This window comes from Lynx rufus, unplaced genomic scaffold (assembly GCF_022079265.1).
Source record: "Lynx rufus isolate CCGP_SWC_20201006 ecotype Redwood Valley unplaced genomic scaffold, mLynRuf1.p SCAF_5, whole genome shotgun sequence".
In the NCBI taxonomy this organism is placed as follows: domain Eukaryota; kingdom Metazoa; phylum Chordata; class Mammalia; order Carnivora; family Felidae; genus Lynx; species Lynx rufus.
The window spans coordinates 114630865-114636564 of NW_025814867.1; the positions used below are offsets into that span (position 1 = coordinate 114630865).

General features: G+C 31.7%; 1 pseudogene; it reads left to right on the top strand.

Moving 5' to 3' along the window:
- Positions 1–279: 279 nt before the first annotated feature.
- LOC124527453 (uncharacterized) lies at positions 280–434 on the top strand (annotated as a pseudogene).
- The last annotated feature ends 5266 nt before the right edge of the window (positions 435–5700 follow it).

The window sequence follows — 5700 nt, forward strand, 5'->3', positions numbered from 1 at the left end:
TTCTGTATAATTTGAGGTGCTTTTTCTCCTATGCTCCCTATGCTTGTTACAGAAGTAAACTGTAGAAAATTACATGTCTTGCTATTCATTATTTAACAAGTGGAAATATTGCACAGATGCTCAACAGGTCATCATATTTTAAATAAAAAATTAAAAGAACTTCTAAAAGATGTATACTGAAAAGTCATCATCAAGTAACACTTGGGGATGGAATATTTCAGCGTGAACGGTGTGGGCAAATGCGTGGAGTTAGGAACATAACATAAAAAGACATCAGTGATACTCACATAGCACATGATCAGGAAGGTGGCTTTTCCAGGGCAAAGCTTATCTATTGCAGTCTGGATGTGCTGCCCCTGTGATTTCCCCAAATGTGGGAAATTTAACTGCATAATTTGTGATAATATGGTAATGGAGGATTGAGTTCTACCTTTCTCTAAAAAAAGTTAATTAAATTAAAAAAAAAAAAAAAACCTTGAGTGATGTTAGACCACAGAGGTCGCATCTGCTTAGATCATAAGCATGTATGTCTGTGAACACGAGGGACAGCATTGCTAGTTAAGAGATAGTGTTTGTCTCATTTGCAAGGACGTTAAGAGGAGAGTTTGTATTACATGAAAAAAGTAATAAACAAGATAAGATTGACATTTCTGAATCTCAGTCTTGCAGAAGAGTAGAAAATATCTGAGGAAGAAAGATTGCCATCAATCATATAGTTCTCACTCTATCCTCTCAACCTTCAAATTATGCTTTGCAAAATTGAGAACAATTATCAAGTTATCCTTTGCATGTGATAACGTTGGTTCCAGAATGCTATGATTAAAATGATGCCAAAAAATAATAGTGAACTCAAAATAAACTGATACAATTCTTTTTCATTTTTAATATAAACAAACATAAAAGTTGAACTCAAACATTTGTCTGGCATCATAAGTGAGTGAAGATTAAGTTTTCTCATATACTCTATGTTTATTTATTTATTTATTTTCTAATGTTTATTTATTTTTGAGAGACAGAGAGAGACAGAGCATGAGTGGGATTGGGGCAGAGAGAGAGACACACACAGAATCTGAAGCAGGCTTCAGGCTCTGAGCTGTCAGCACAGAGCCTGACACAGGACTTGAACCCACATACCGCTAGATCATGACCTGAGCCGAAGTCAGACACTTAACCGACTGAGCCACCCAGGCACCCCATATAATCTATGTTTATTGAAACAACTTTGAAATGCACCTAATGCAGTATATTTTAAGGTATTGATGACCATAATGATATTTACCTGTAAAATATGAATATCCATATACAGTAGCCCCAAACAAAATAAGCGCTTAGGAAATGTTCACATTCCTCAAGTCTCCCCAACTTCAACACTATTCCCTATCCATAGAATGTAGACAAAGTTAATCAAATAGTAAATATTATTTCATGTAAACATTGTGATCATACAGTCCATGCTGACATAGAGTCACAGTCCAGGGTTTAAAAAACACTGACAAAATGGCCTGAGCAAATTCTATTCCATTCACTCTGTTAACCACAATTCTGGTACACAGTCAAGATCAGCTGCCTTGCTGAATGCTGCCTTCATATTAATTCTCTGTGTCACTAATTACAATTACAAAGTGTTGAATACTTTAATTTTTCATGTCCAAATTGTTTTGAAATAATATAAATATTTTAAAGCAGTCAGAGGAAAATAAAAACTGATGTTTTATATTCTTACAAACATTGGGAGTTTAATAAGCTGTAATATGTTTATCAAATATAAAAGAGAAAATAGAACCCATAAAATGTAATGTAATATATGTCAGGAAATCATCCTAAAAAATCATGGACTGATTGTTTTAAGTAACTTTTAAAGGGTTATCAATACATTATCCCTCTTTGTGATTGCTTTGCTTCTTACTTTTCGTCGGTGGAAGTAAAATACACTGAATTGACAAAATAGCAATATATATATATATATATATATATATACACATTAGTCATCAAATATCATGAAAACACAGATATAAGACAATAGTCGTGGAATATTCCAGAAGAAACTGAGGTGAAATTGACATGACTCGTGCTGATAGCAACATTCAAAATCATACCCAGAATGGTCTACATTTTGAAATTTTGCAACTGTTGATGTGAAGTTGGCATTTAATATATTAATGAGAATGCCTTTGATCCTTATTGAGATATAATTAATTTAATTGGTATGTGAATATTTTAAGAAGGTATTAATAATTAACATATTTATATAGTAATTACCATGTATCATTTGCACTCATCAGGATTTTATATATGTGTACGCACACAACTTAATTCTCTCCACAACTAAAGCACTCATTATCTTTACATAGGACTATTACTATCTTTATTTTGTAATGATCTAATTCAGGCACAGAGAAACTAAATTGCCCGAGTTTACCGGGGAAATCTGTACGGAGGTTGTATTGATCTACAATCCGTGCTCTGTACAACACTGCACTGTGTTACTCATTTTACGTTCCTATTTTTATATTACCTTTTTGTGTATCTTGCCTGTGTTATATGTGTAAAGACACTTAACCATTAGAGTAACATTTAAATGTATGCTTAATCCTAGTGAGTCCATGTATGCAATTTATGAATTTATAAGTTAAGTTTCAGTATAATATGATATCAGATTTAGTGAAATTTTAGAGAAGAATCTCTATACCTTTAATTGTGAGGAATTAATATTCTCATTTAAAAGTACAATTCAATTTTCTTTTATTTGAAAATTATAATGTTTTGTTTGTTTGTACTTGTGGAATTATATGTATACATCTCAATAAAAGGAAATGTTCACTAGAAAAATTATCAGATCCTCATTAACTTATCTAGCCAAACTGAAGTGATATTTTCTACAATATTTAACTGGAAGTTTTATCTGATAATTTTAAATATGAATTTTTAATATATCTTTCATGACCTTAAAAAAGAATTTCACACTGAATAATTACAATTAAATTATGTTAACTATTTATATGTTGAGTACTTTCCTTCTCAGACCAGGAATGTGTCAATGGTTCTTGTCAACACTAAATCTATTTTACATTTCTTAGAGTATTTAAATATTACAATAAGTGAGAAAATTAAAGAAAAACATAATCATTTGAAAAGAGGAAATAAAACTTTTTTCTATTTTCAGAATACCTGTTTATATAGAAAATACTAAGGAATCCTCAAAACAACTACTAAAATTACTACTAAAACTACTAAATTTAGTAGTTACAAGGTATAATTTTAGTAGCATCAATTAATTCAAATGGCATGCTAAAAACCGTTAATGATGCCAACAACCATAAACTACTTAGAATAAACTAAACAGAAATAAATATAAGACCTGTATATACAGAACTAAAAAAATAACATTTCTGGGAGAAGTTAAAAACCTTTGTGGACAGAGAGTTATTCCATGTGTATGAATTAGAAAGTTTATCATTTCTATGTCAATTCTTTCCAAATTGACTTGTAGATAAATTTCCAATACAAATCCCACAAAGGGTTAAGGCTTTTGTTTTAGATAAGGCTTTTTTTTTTCTTTAAGAACAATTTTAGATCTAGCAAAATATTACAAATCAGTACAGTGTGGTCATTGATTTTTGGCAAGGTGACCAATTCAGTGTGTATGGGAGAAGTATTTTCAATGAATGGTGTTATTACAACTGTATATCCATGAACACAAGAATAAATTTGTATCCCCTAACATATATTATATATGAATATAACTCAGAATGGATCAAAGACCTGAATTTGAAAGCTAAAACTATTAAGTTCTTAGAAGGAAATGGCTGAAAACCATCATGACCTTAGACTTACCAATGTCTTTTGGATATGACAGCAAATACACAGCAAAGATAAAATAGATAAATCAGACTTTATCACATTAGAAAATTTGTGTGTCAAAGGACACTGCCAAGAAAATGGGAGGACAAACCCTATTGAATGGGATAAAACATTTACAAAATCATATATCTGACACGGGCTTAGTATCTGCAATATATAAAGAACGTTTACAACTCAACCAAAAAAAGACAACTCAATTAAAAAAAATAGGATAAAGATTTGACTAGAGATTTCTCCAAAGGAGGTTTACAATGACCAATAAGCATACATAAAGATGCTCCACGGAGAAATGCTCTCAAAACTACCTTGAGGGATCACTTCACATTCAGTAAGATAACTAGAATTATCATATGAGCCAATAATTCCATTCTTAGGTATGTATTCAAGAGAAATAAGAACATATGTCCACATCAAAACTTATACATTAATTTCATAGAGGCATTATTTATGATATTTATAAAAAGTGGAAGCAATCTGAATGCTTATCAACTGGGGGCGCCTCCGCGGCTCAGTCGGTTAAGTGTCTATCATCAGCTCAGGTCATGATCTTGTGGTTCATGATCCAGCCCCACGTAGGGCTCTGTACTGACAACTCAGAGCCTGGAGCCTGTTTTGGATTCTGTGTCTCCCTCTCTCTCTTCCCCTCTTTGGCTTTCACTCTCTCTTTCTCTCTGTCTCAAAAAAAAATAAACATTAAAAAATTAAATGCTTATGAACTGATCAGTGGATAAATAAAAAGGTGATAGGTCTGTATGATGAAATATTATTCAGCCATAAAAATGACTGAAGTACCATTACAGGCTACAATGTGGAGAAACATTCAAAACATTACATTAAGTGAGAGAAGCCAAACCCCAAAAACAGATATTATATCGGTTCATTCATATGAAATACCCAGAATAGGCAAATTATAGAGACAGAAAGTCAATTAGTGGTTGCTACGGGATAAAGGAGGATGGGAGAAAATGGGGCTAAATGCTAATAAGTATATAGTTTACTTTGTGTTGGTGGAAATGTCCTGAAATTAGATAATGATGATTGTTGCACAACATAGAATACACTAAAAGCATTGAAATGTATGCCTTGAAATATTGCATTTATGTTATGCGCATACATCTAAATTTTTAAAATATTGTAAGTTTCAAAAATGTACTAGTATACAGGTACTAGTATATAGTTCCTATATACTGCACACTCAATTTCATCTATTATTAATCTACATCATATATTTAGCATTAATATGGTGTATTTGTTATAAGTAAATAGTTATATACCATATTACTCTTAACTAATGTCCATACTATATTCAAATTTCCTTAGCTTTTACTTATGTCATTTTTCTGACACAGGATTTAGCATACCACATTACATTCAGTAGTCATGTCTTTGTAAGTTTCCCCATGGTGTGCATTTCAGGATTTCCTTGTTTTTGATGATCTTGTCAGTTTTGAAGACTATGTTTCATTGGTATTTAGTAGAATCCCCTTCAACTGGAATTTGTTTAATAATTTTGTCATGATAAGGTTGACGTTGAGGTTATCAACATGACATCACTGTTGATATTAATCTTGATCGCCTGGCTGAGATAGTGTTGGTCAGGTTTCTCCACTTTTTTTTTTTTTTCTGATTTCTATACTCTTCTCTCTTGAAGGAAATGACTGCGTACCTCACACTTAAGAAGCAGGGAGTTATGTTTCACAGTCTTAAAAGCAGCAGATCTACATAAATTATTTGGAATTCTGCATGGGGGATTTGGCTCTTCTTCCAATTTATTTATTCAATCATTTATTTAATCAGATTGAATTCACAGATACTTATTTTATACTTTGGGTTATAATC